At 52.2% G+C, this 12,898-nt stretch overlaps 1 long non-coding RNA gene across 1 annotated transcript in view; it reads left to right on the forward strand.

Annotated features, from left to right (window-relative positions):
• The window catches only part of LOC306656821, a 142,549-nt gene extending 141,722 nt beyond the window's left edge, over window positions 1-827 (forward strand). Inside the window, exon 3 of the long non-coding RNA XR_013762651.1 lies at window positions 48-827. This is a non-coding gene — a long non-coding RNA (uncharacterized lncRNA). The remainder of the gene's footprint in view (window positions 1-47) is intronic.
• Window positions 828-12,898: the final 12,071 nt, after the last annotated feature.

The raw sequence follows: 12,898 nt of genomic DNA on the forward strand, positions 1-12,898 counted from the left end.
CCAGTGAGGAAGCCCATGTCTAACTCTTTCACTGCTTCATTTCACAGGCCCAGGAGAATGACCAAGCACTGGCCTTCCTGCCCACACCACCACCAGGAAGCCTCCCGGGACCAGCGCACCCTTGAGGGACTCCCAGCACCCCTTGAAGGACTTGGCTGAGGTCAGATCACCTCTTGGGAGTCAAGAGCCCTGGATTTGATTAAGACTTTTTATTTTGGAGAATAAAGAAACTTCTGGACTTGTGGAGGCATATGGGTGGAAACCAAAGACCCTCACCCTAAGGAGCAGCCACGTGTGGACCTGAGCGAGCCAGGAGAGACATGGCTGGGGCCACTGCAGCCGGAGGAGACTCCTTCTCCCAGACCTGGACCTTCCTCCCTGTGGAAAACGTTGCCTCTGCTGCTTCCTGCTCCTGACACTCTTCCCCGCCCCACCGCGGCTCCCAGGCTGTGCCCCACACCCTTCCCTGCCTGCCCCACCTCCCCCGCCCGTCATGCCTTTGGACCCAGCGATTCTTCTTGTTTGCTGGCTGGATATAGAGTGAATAGTTAACTACACTTGAGTCAAATCGATCTTGGGTTTCGTTCCTGTTCTTTCTAAAGATGCCGCCATTCATACATTGTGAGCAGCTTGGGAAGGGTGTTTGGACCTGCCCCTCCCACCTCAGGTTCCAGAATGGCCAAGAATCAGCATGGAAGTCCTGCAGGCTCTCAGACATCAAAGCCATCCGAGAAGGCTAGGGCAGGGGAGTTGGATCTTGAGGGCTGGTGTTCTCCAGGTTCAGCTCTCTTTGTGTGGGTTGCACCCAGGTGGACTTCCGGAAGGACCCTCTTCTCTCAGGTGGCAGCTGGGATCCAGGCAGGATCTTGGTGCTTCATGACATAGTAGCTGGATACTGGGCTCTTTTATTGAGACATTCCTCTGCCAGTGTCTTCTGGTGACACTGCCTGACGCAGTTTGAGTCTTCTCTGTAGCTCCCATGAACATGGTTGGAAACACTAAGTATGTGTCAGAGTCCAGCCTTGTCCAGCATGCAGAGTCAAAGGTGTCTGTGCTCATTTCCAAAGCGAACGGGCAGTTTGTTTTCATAAAAGAAAGGAAGTTTCCGTGTGTGGTGGATGGTGTGTTATGGTGGGTTAGTGACTTGGGGTAATTCTTGGCATCTCCGAGTCACCACAAAATGACTGAGGAGAACCCCCCAGAGACGTTCATGCTACTGAAATTTGGAAGAGAGTGTATGGGAGTCCCCTTCCTTCCTTAGCACATGGGGTAGCCATTGGTACTCCTCAGGTTTGTTCATGTTTTTGGAAACAGAGACCCACTTGTATCACCTCTGTGAATGAGGTGTGTTTCAAAGTCACAGGGGACGTGAGGCCGAGGAGGAACGACTCCAGCAGCTACCCAGCTAGGCCTTGTCTAGAAGCCCAAAGTCCTTCAGCACACCCAGTAGCTATGGCCTGAATCTAGGGACAGCAAGAGTAGCATCCTGGTTATCTTGATCCTTCACTCTGCATCCTGACTCACTGCTCCTGACCCTGGAATTCTGCTGTGGTGATGGACTGAGGGGGACCCACTACCCTTGTTTGCACAGGCTTAAGGGGTTTCTCAGGACAAAGGACTTTCAGGGCTAAGCCTGAGGCAGTCCTGGGCAAACTGGAATAATGGATCACCCAGTTGGGTGATCCTGCCGCTGCCACTTTTCCTACAGTAATTGATGGATGCTTCTGATAGGCTTGGCCAGATACCATTCAGGGCTCGGCATCTGGTTGCCTCATTGGCCACTGCGGCCTCTAAATGGATGCCATTGGGTTAGGCACCAGTCCTGACCAATTCAGTTCTCTCCAGAATGGAAGGATTGCATAACATTGAATAAAATACGGAGTAAGAGGGGCCATATGAACAATGGGCACAGTGGGGATTCAGGGTACCAGGGATTTCTCTCTAATACAATCCTACTTATCCAGGTAAAACTAATCTTTCTCATTAAAAACAAAACAGTTCATTAAGAGGCAAAAATAAATAAAAATAAATAACGTAGCCCTTGGGAACAGTGGAAAATGGTGATGTGTGAATTCATGTGCTATTTAGAATAAAAAATTCCACATCTTTGCTAGACAGAAATAAAGAACCAAAACCTTCAGTATGGTTTCTTCTGGAGAGCAAAAGAGTTGGCGAGGAGTTGACTTCCTGAAATTCCTTTGAACTCTAGAATTATTTAAAATATCAAGGGCGTGTAAATTGGAGCTAAGTGTATACTTTCTTTCCAAAGTCTCCTAGATAACCTTTGCATTCAACTCAGATAGTGCTGAGTGGGACCTCCCAGCTCATTCTTACCTTTGCAGACACTGACTTGATCTGGGATAAGGGAGCGGAACTTGGAGGTGGTAGTGGGGGGTGGGGGGTGGCGCAGGAGGGCAGAGTTGGGCCTGCCCAAGTTTTTTGGTGTTCATGACAAGTAAGAACAGTCAGAAGGCAAATTATAGGTTCTTTTGCAGGTTAGAAAAGCCAGGTTTTCAGGCTTGCACGACACCCTGAAGTTGTTGCTGCTTGTCGAGGGATTCGCCTTCCATCTTTTCTGCTGAAAGACAGGCATGAGTATTCGCCATGCTGGAACATGGGCCCTTGGCTGATCTTGCACTGTGTGGCTAGGGAGGTAATTACATGCTAGGACAGAGGTGAGGTGAGTGTGTGGACTCCAGAGTCTGCTCTCATCACTCATGAGAGTCCCTCAGAGTTTACCTCTGAACTGACTCTCTCTGTGCTCACTGATGGTGGAGGGATGCTGGCCCAGCTTCTCGGGTGCCATTTTTCTTTTAAAAGATGAATGCATTTCAGCTGTTCCCTTCATGTGTGTCCTGCATTCATTCTTCGGTTCCAGAATAATAGTGCTGTTGGGCCAAAGGCAACAACTCCCCCGCCCCCCACCACACACACACTCGTTCTTTTCTTATCTTCTCATTCACATAGAATCCCAGAATCCCAGGGGCCAGAGTGGTCTCAAACATTGCTCTTCTCTGGATCTACCTCTGACTCATGCAGGAATCCCCTTTCAAACATCTGGTGAGGGCTCGTCCGGCCCTGGGGGAGGCAGCCTCTGGCAGAGTGGGAGATGTGAGGGAAGGCTGAATATCGTTCTCCTGCTTGATGGGAAAGAAGGAGAATTTTGAAGAGTAATTCGTGGCCTGCCGAGTGGCCACAGATACCAATTCCTTAATGAGATCTCAGCTAAACGTATTTTGCCCTCTTAACCCACACCTCTCCATCTCTTATTTCTGGATCCAGGCAGTCTGTCTTATGCTGGTGAAAAGCACAGGCTCAGGAGACAGGGGAACCTAAGTTCTGTCTCAAAGTGCCTTATCTTAGTGCTCTCCATGTAAAGGAGGGTGTTGAGCACATGGTCCTGGGGTCCCTTGGGAGCCCCGACATCTGCCTCGCTGCTACGTTCAACGCGTAAGCCATCAGCTCTACAGTCCGTCTTCGAGACGTGCCGTGTTGTGTTCGACATTGCCCAAGGTCGGAGTGAAGCTATTCAGTGCACATTCTGAGCCCGTCGGCCTTCCCTCAGTTCATTATGAGCGTAGCCTGATTTCATATTGGCTCCCCACTCTACCCCCAAGATCTGATTCAGGCTTCCCTGTGAGATTTTTCTGTGGCATTGAAACTCAACCCACAGGAAACCTCCTCCCCTCTTCAAGGGACCCTCGAAGCCTGTGTGAGACAGGCTGTCAGAGAGATAGGAGGACCTCGTGCAAGTCTCTTGGCTCAGGAGACTGCAGTTCAAAGGACCCAGGGTGACTTTGGATGAGACCCTTACAGGCCAGGCTGATGCGCCCAGGTAAGGGAGAGCCCTGGACTTGGAGAGTCTGGAGGCCTGGGCACTGGCTAGTCTTTTGCTTCAGCTAACTCCAAGGTCACATGCCAGTCATGGAGGTCTTTTTTCTGGGTTGGTCTTGATAGTCCTCGGAGGTTCCTCTGTGTCTCATTCCGAGCCCTGCCCGACCCAGCAGGTGCCTGACCATTCCCTGACAGGTAGCACATTGTCCCTCTGCCTTGGGCTGCACAAGTGGAAACCAGAGCTGTCCCAGGGAAGTCCATGACCGAGGAATACTTCAAAGCTGTTTGCACATGCTGTCAGTTGCGCTGAACACAAGTTTGTCGAGGGAGAAGGCAAATAGACACAGAGCTGATGACGGGAGGGGTGGGGGGGACTGTTTACCCCCGCCCCGGGGACTGGGAGGCAGGGAAAAAAACCTGCCTGCCGTTTTGACCAATAAATAAAAACTGGGAGCTCTGCGTGGCTAAAACCAGAGGGGATTTATTAGTTTGCTTAGTGAAAGGCAAATATTAAGTCTTAGGCTGACCCGTCCTGGGACCTGCGTTTGGGCTTTTGTATGCTGTCAGGCGCCAATCACTGGGTACTGAGGGCTATCGAGTTTTGTCAAAGGGTTGTGTGTGTGTGTGTGTGTGTGTGTGTGTGTGTGTGGTTTTCCGTCTCCTTCTTTTCTTCCTCCTCACCTGCCCCTTCACCCCACATCCCACCTCTGCTGGTAACTCGGGTTCAGGATTTGGTGGGCTGGAAGCCATGCTCTGCTCAAAAAACTGCTTCTCCGCAGGGCTATGACTGGTCTGGAACTACTGGTGCTGGTGATGTGGCAGCTTGGGAGTGAGCCCACTGGGTGGTCCTCGCTGGAACCACGATCCCAGCGTCAGGTCCCAGGTTGTAAGGCGAAGTCCTGTCTCGCAGGAAGCTTAGCATGCGCAGTGTTGCAGGCATCAGGAAAGAACAGATTACAGCTCGTTCTGAGTTGTGGTCTCTCCCTCCTGGGTGACAGTGCCTACCTACCAGAACAGATGGTTTCAGCCTCACTTGTTGAAAGATGAACGACTCAAGGAGGGGCTGAGCAGGCCTGGTGACTCACTCTCTCTGGAGAAGCCATATCAGACCAGAGCGACTGGACAGGCTGTCCCGTTTCCAAGTATGAGCTGCCGTGAAGCGGATGCAATTCTCTTGATGCTTTGCTCCCTCACCCCCAGTACTAACCAGCATATTCTAAAATGCTCCAGTGCTGGGGTGCTCAGGTCTCATGGGGGGTACAGTACAGCAGGGCACGCTGCTGCATGCCAGACCCTCAGGGCTCTTTGCCAAATCTGCCCTGGTCCAGGACTCTGCAGTTCTCTACCTATTACTCATGTGGCCAGGAGTTGGGAATGTTCTGGAACTGCTTCATTAAGAAAGTTCCTCTCGCATTCCGGTAATGAGTTTTTATTGAATTCTGTGTGTGAGTCAGCTTTCCATCACCATAACAAATGCCTGAGATAACCAACTTACAAAGAGAAAAGGTTTATTTTGGCTCACAGTTTGGAAGGTTGTAGCCACCATCTGGCAAACCCGAAGCTTGGGCCTCTGGTGGGGGTGGGAATGTGTGGCAGAGCAGAACCACCCACCTCATGGCTGGGAAGTGAAAGAGGAAGGGACCCCACGGTCCCCTTCATGGGCACTTTCCCACAGGCCTGATGACCTCTTAAAGTTTCCACCACCACCTACCAGCACCGAGTTGGGAACCAAACTTTCAACACACAGGCTTTTGGGGGGACATTGCACATCCAAACTATGGGGTTCAGCATGATCTTTCATCCCTGGGAAATTCTTCATGGAAGAGTCTACCCTTTTAAGGATCAATGTTGGTCACCTAGATGATAAAAATCCCTTGGATCCATCCAGATTCATCTCAGCTGCTCCCTTCTCCAGGAAGCCTTCCTGGATTTCTCCTTCCCTCTCAACCAGTTGTGAGGTTGCTCACATATCCTTTAAAACATTTAGCATCATCTAAGTACTCAAAAAAATCCTGGTCCGTCCTTCCTTGACCACGGATATTAGTCTCTCATTGACTGTACTTATCCTGAACTTGTTTTGGGTGTCTCTGTCACCCCCAGCACCCTCCCTTCTACTCTTCCAAGAACAGGAACTGGGTCATCCCTTCATTGGAATGTATCCCTGAAATGCCCAATAACATTCAGGTCCCAGGACAGGCACTCTGGGGACATTCATGCAGTCTCTCACGTACTCATCAGAAGACAGAGACTTAAGAGGAAAGATCCATTGCCCCCACTAAATCTCACATGTGAGTGTTGGAATTCAGAACCAGCGTTGTCAAGGTCTCCAGTTCAGAGCTAGTAAATTTGCAATGTGATGACTTTAAATGATAGATACACAGGAAAGATGTCAAATCGACTTTTCCTATTAACAATCTGTTGCTGTGTATACCTCCAAATTTGCCTGGTTTTCGATTACCTGATACTAATCAATAAAGTGTTATCTGAACAGCAGAAAAAATCGGTGGCTTTGATTGGTTGGTTCCCCTGAAGGAAATAGAATGTGTCTGTTTTTTTCCCCCAGTTAACTGCAGGTGTTTAAGGTGGGAAAGAGAAGTATGAATTCAAGTCTAGATCAGAATTTCTAGGGAGTTTCATCTCATCTACCAGGAAGAAATATAGAACATGCACATGCACATGCACACGTATCTGAGGTAGTCTCTGCTCCCAGAATCTTATTTATGATACCAGACAAGATGGGCATATGTGAAGCCGTCAATCACATTTGCCAAAGGAACCAATGGTCAGTGTTGCTGGAGCATCTGGGTGGATCAGACCTCCTGAGACTCACCCTAGCGTGAACCTTCCAGCAGGTCGCAGGCAGAGAAGTTGGGCGTCAGTGAGCAGATTCATTGCCACAGGGACTCACCAGGTTCCAGGACTCACCTTGGGGACCATGGGCAAAGACGAGGAGGCTCCTCTCAAGAACAAGCAGCCCAGGGAGGGAGAGGCTATGCCCCTGTCACCTGATCTCTGCCCCCAAGAGAGGAGGCTAGAACAGAACAGAGGAGGCAGAAGTGGCCTCAGCTTCATTGCATTTTGAGGAGAGAAGCACAGCAAGCTGTCCAGCTCCTGGCCTCTTACAGACACGAACAGTGAGAGCTGTGACAAACAGGAGGACATCTGTGGACCACGGGCACCCGGAGTCATTTTAGAGAAGAAAGAAATGGCAGAGCATTCGACTGAGAAGAAATGAGGCCATTCAGGAAGTGAGCCAGTAGGTTTCATGGAGATTTGCAATTGTCAAACTATTTGAATCTCTTGATGACTTGGTGAGAAGTTTTTGAGACCTTGTTTTTATTGATAAGGAAGCTAAGACTGAGGGAGATGGAAGCACACCCATTACCTTCACGTATCAGTCCCAGCAGGCTGCTGTAACAAAATAGTCCCCAAACTCCTTTGTCACCTGAGTTTTTCTGATTGACACTTCAGTTGAACAGGAGCTGGTAGTGGTGGGGATAAGGGTACTCTCTTTCATGCAGAAATTTGGGGTTCCCTCTGTCTCAGAATACCTCTGCCTTTAGGAGCTACTTCTTCCACCAAGGAACAGGGAGAGGACCCCATGAGAGGACGTGCTCATGTTAACTGCCCTGGCCTTGAGGACACACCCATCACTTCTGCTCTCCTCCCAGTGGCAGGACTTGGTCACAGAGCTCCCCATGGGTGCAGAGGAGCTGGGAAATGTCCCACTCTGTCGAAGAAAGCAGGGAGAACACAAGTATCAATGAGCCTCAGTAATTTCTGCCAAATAAACCAAACACCTGCTATTGCAGCTGGGTCCCTTTTATCACGGTGGCCCTCAAGGATCGTGAGTTCTGGTCTCCTGGATGCCCCGCTGTCACTGGCGACTGTGGAGGTTTAGAGCTTTTCTACTGCGAATGCTGAAGACTTTTGGACCCCCGCGCAGGCTTGACGATGCTCAAAGGAAGGCGGGTAGAGCTCCAGAGGGCCCCAACCACCTCCTCTCCATGAGCTTACACAGTGCAGCCTCAAGTGAGTCACTTACCCTCTCTGTGCCTCCATGTCCTGTCCTTTAATGTGCTCCCAAGGGTGGTTGCAAAGACTGGGATCTTGGAGCATTTTGTATTTGGGGTTTTCAGATTAGAGATGTTCAGTCTCTACTCAGAACGTAGAGCTCAGGCAACCTCTGTGCCCGGGCAGGAAGAGGAGACTCCAGACACGTCCCTGTATTATCAGGGCTGTAGCGGCCTCCCCTCTGGCTGCGCAGGTTTTGTTTGGGATGGAGTGTGGAACTGAGCTGTGGACAGGGCCTCCTGGACACTCTCAGTGACCCAGCTGATCATCTTGTCTCACCTGACTCTAATATTGTCAAGGTTTTTCCTTCCTACCAGCTCCTGTTCAACTGAAGTGTCAATCAGAAAAACTCAGGTGACAAAGGGATTTGGGGAGTATTTTGTCACGGCAGCCTGCTGGGACTGATACGTGAAGGTAATGGGTGTGCTCCATGGCGAGTCCTTCCATCTCCCTCAGTCTTAGCTTTATCAATAAAAACAAGGTCTCAAAAACTTCTCACCAAGTCATCAAGAGATTCAAATAGCTTTAAAGATGCTCCCCAGCATCTTTCAGTTTTATTTACCAGCTAAGAAGACCCTGCGGAATGAGCACGCTCTTTGACATGCGCATTGGGTACTGGAAGCCCTTCCTCCTGGGGCAGAAAGGTAGCTGATTTCCAAGACTCCGGGAAGCCCGCAAGCCAGACAGCCTTCTCCCCAATTCCACACCCAAATTTCAAATCTTGTCCTTCTCCCCAGTTCCACCAGAAACCAAGGAATCCCCTTCTGGGACCCCCTGGCCTGAGTGTGGACTCTTGTAACGGTGAGACCTCAGTGGCCTGGGGGTTGGCACCAGCTCAGCCTGCTTGTCTTTGGCTCTCCTGGCACCAGGAGAGAATGGAAAAGCTGGTCTGTTGACAGGACTCTGGGGCCAGAGGAGCATTAAAAAATAAGGAGCAAATAAAATGTCATAAACAAATTTCTTTCCAGTGAAGGCGCACTCCCTGCCCTGTTCTCCAGCACCAACCTTCTCCCTCATGTGTTTGGATAAACTTTCATTCCGTGCAGTTCCCATTCCCAGGGAGGGGCCCCCTATTTCCGTTGTTTATTTGTTTTGATTTTGACCATTCCTCTCCCTCTGGAGCATCACACACCTAACTATAAAGAAAATCAGTTTCCTATGGGCGCCTTGGGAGTACTCTTCCCTCCCCTCCGCTCCAGCCCGCCCGGCCCTCTGGCTTCCCTGAGCATGTCAGCATGGCGGGCCTCTGGCCCTGGCAGAAGCAGCTCCTCTCCAGGAGAGCCCTCGGACCGGCCGAGTGGGAACCCAGGAGGGAAGGAGGTAGCAGAAGACAGCCGTGCTCTCCAGTGCAAGCTGGAGCCCATGCAAAGGGCCGTGTGGGGTGACCCTCTCCGCAAGAGCTCCGAGGCCTGACTCCCCGCCTGAGTCTTCTGTGCGAGCCCAAGTCCACCGATCTCACGTTTCCTGACCCCAGCAGGTAGCTTATTGTAAAACAGTTCATCCAGAGGGGAAGAAATACCTTGTTTCAGCATTTTCATTTTTTTCTTGCTCTGAACCAGACTTGAGAGAAAGGGGAGGGGGCGGGGTGGGGGCTGGGGGGACTGACTACTTCCTCTTTTGTGAATTCACGTGACTTAGAGGGGAGCAACAGATCCCAGAGTCACCTGGGAACAAGTGTCGCTCTTGTTTATCAGTGCACTGTGTCATCCAGGCCCCTATTTATTTGCGTGTTTTAGACGAGCCCTTCCTCCATGCTTAGTTCCCCTCTGCCTTCTGTTCTCCGTCCTGTTGGGGTGGCGAAGTGGGAGGTGAAAGTCCGTGCTGACCACTGAGGCTGACCACTGAGGCTGACTGCGGGGAGTGTTAGTAACTCTGGCTTGCTATCGGAAGTCAGCTTCGTTTTCTAAATCCCTTGCTGAGCCTGGTGGGATGATGGGCATACTTGGAGGTGCTGAACCCAGAGAGGTGGTGAAGTGGAGAGCGTGTGGCCCTGACTCACTGGCAAGCCCTGGAGTTGGTCTGGCTTGAGATTCCTGAGGATTTGACTCAGTGGAGGTACCGGGAAGTGGCTGGGGTGGGCTAGCCCACCTACCCTTCCCCATCAGCTCTCCAGCCTGCCTCTGCCCTTCCAGATTGCTCCCCCTCCCCCTCCTCCCAGACATGCCACAGCTGTCCCAGGGTCACCTGCCCCAGGCTTGGCACCTGGGCTGTGAGTTGGTGACCCAGTGACAGGAGAGCTAGCTGCTCCCTGCTGTGGGGGCCCTGTCTTCTGAGGGCTGAAGGATAGGACTTGAGGGAAGAAGGTGTGAGAACCAAGGTCGTTTGGCACTGGGGACACCTGCATGTGTCTGGGGGTGACGTACCCAGAATGCCTGTGCTCTGCTTGGATCCTACAGGTGCGGCGGGCTCTGCTGTGGGGCTGAGCTTGGGATAGACTCTTCCAGAAACAAGGAGGGATCTCTGAGGACACACCCCCAAGGTGGTGCTCAGGCCCCCGTGGGAGCAACAGAACACCCAAACTCAGTAGAAACACTGGTTCTACAGCCATCCGCCTTGGCAAGGGAGAGATTTGGGTCCTGGTATTCAGACCTCGCTCTCGGTCACGCCGAGGCTCAGCGGGGTTAGCTGAGCCTCCCAGCCTCACTCCACAAGTGAATGGAGAGGTTTGACTGGAGCAGGGCTCTGGCTGCCTGTAGGAGGAGGATCTTCTGGTCGCCTCCCGGGGAAGATGCAGCAGGTGAAGCTGCACAGGCCCCGGGATGCCAGGGAGGGAGGAGGGAGCCGACCCCGGCAAACTGCTGCCGGGGCAAAATCCATCTGTGGCAGCTCCGCCAGGGTCGGATGCTCCAGGGTCAAGAACGCTTTGAGTACGAGGCGCTGGGGTGGAGCAGCCCCCACATGGGACGCTGGGCTCCCCTGGGAGGGGGAGACTTCATCCGGGCTGCGGTCCTGTTCTCAGTTCCGCTCTATTTAGAACACTTTTTTCTTTCTTTTTTTGTGGAAAGCAGATTGCTGAGGAGGAAAAGCACCAGGCCAGCCAGGAGCGGATTCTGCAGAGCTCTCTGCCCTGGAGGTGGAGGGAGGCAGAGAGGAAGGAACGGACTCAGGGCAGCGGGACCGGTCCCCCATCCCACAACCTTCTCCTCACCTTTCTGTGTCTCTCCCTGGCCACAGCTCTTCCTCTCCAACCCTCCAGCCCATCTCTGGGCAGAACCCAATGGGCACAAGGGAGAAGCATCTGGAACTCATTCCACCTGTGCTCAGTGAGAGAGGCAGCTGAGGAGTGTGGTTCGGAGTCCAGGCAGAAGAACACCCTTCGGCATGTGTGCTGCTGAGTGGCATTCCACACCCAGAGGCCAGGCTGCCTGTGCACCGTGACACCTGAAGTTTCCCTTCCGGAGATGCAGGCAGGGATTGCTCAGTGAAGACAGCCCACCACGTGGGAGAGGCTGTGCTCACTGACGGGGCTAGTCTTCACCCTCCTCCATCGAGGAAGAGCTTCGTGAATACAGATCAGCTCCCTGCAGCCTTTGCAGGTCCAGAGAGTTGGGGATGGCCAAAGGATGTCTCAAAGAGTCTTTAAAAACCCTTCCAAGGTCCTAGCCCTCTCTTTAGCCTTTGTTTTGCAAGAGAAACTTGATGCCTGAAAAGTGGCTTCCACTGGCCCTACATGGGGTCACTTTGGAACCGGTGCAACAGGTGGCTCTATCCATTGAGCCCCAGGTGGCATCCTGAAGGTCTCTTGGCCATAAACTTTCTTCCTTGAAATGGATAATAGTCAGTGACCCTCCAGATCAGGGCATCTTTGAGACCAAGACAACTACTGGCGAGAGCTTTGGAAGCAGCAGGGAGTTGTGAGCCCGCTCGGCTTTAACAACTGTTTTGTGGGATGGAACCCAGGACCCCATGCATGGCAGGCAAGCACTACCACTGAGCCCCAGTCCCGGCCCCCAGAGGCTCCTTCTTATGGTCTTCCAGTAGATAAGATCCTGACCCTCTGCTGGTCTCCCCAGTGGTTACTGTGGGAGTGTGGCCTTCACAGTCACTGGTGACCTGCAGAGGCTCGAATGCTTGAGATGTGACATTGCTTTCCAGCTGTCAGCTGCTTGGCCCTTCTGAGCCCCTAGAGACCCCACAGGTAACTTTCTGACCCAGGACTAGACCCTTCCAGATGCCTCTGTCTGGCTGTGTGACTGAGTGAGTGACATCACACCTCTGTGTCTCAGTACCCCCTGAGCGACCGAATGGCTGAGATGGTACTGCCCTCACTGGGTGGTGGGGACGGTGGCATGTGCTCATACGCGGGACTGAGCATATAGGCCCCATGTGTGTTTCTGCTTGTGTGTCAGCTAGAGTCACCTCCCCGTGACTACCTGTCCCCCAGCCTTCCCCAGGGGGAGGCACAATCATGCCTCTGTCCGAGGAAGCGCTTCCCACATCTTTGTGGAGCGGATCCCTTGGAATCCCTCATGGTGGACACGTGCGGTGGACTCGTAGGGCTGGGCAGGTCTGGCTCTGAGGCTGGCTTGACCACTGTTGCTTCTGGGATCTCAATGCATTTCTGCACTTGTGGCGTGAAGGTGGGGAGGGCTCCCCAGGTTGTGAGGCCAGGGGCTATGTCTTCCTTCTCTCTGGCACCCTGTGCCTGGACCAGGTCTGGCACAAAGCAGGACCTGAAACAAGTTTTGTTTAACAGTTGAGTTGACTCCTTGAAGAGCTGGTCCCTTCTCCAGCAGACAAATCCCCGACTGCACAGCATCACGTCATTTTACATCTCGTTCCGTAGGGGTCTTCGCATGCCCCTTGGGACTGTGGAGGGCCTTGAAGCCTTCTTGACTGGCAGTAAACATCTGATGGCCCATGGTCTTGGGAGAATCTGGGGTTTCAACTCTCTTCCTGCTTAAAGTAAGATGACTCTCATGGTCATTTCTGATCCTTAGTGAACCAATTTAAGGAGAAGCATCAGAGGCCCCTCCTGTAAAATCTGAAA

This window comes from Sciurus vulgaris (genome assembly GCF_902686455.1).
Source record: "Sciurus vulgaris genome assembly, chromosome: 3".
Lineage (NCBI taxonomy): Eukaryota > Metazoa > Chordata > Mammalia > Rodentia > Sciuridae > Sciurus > Sciurus vulgaris.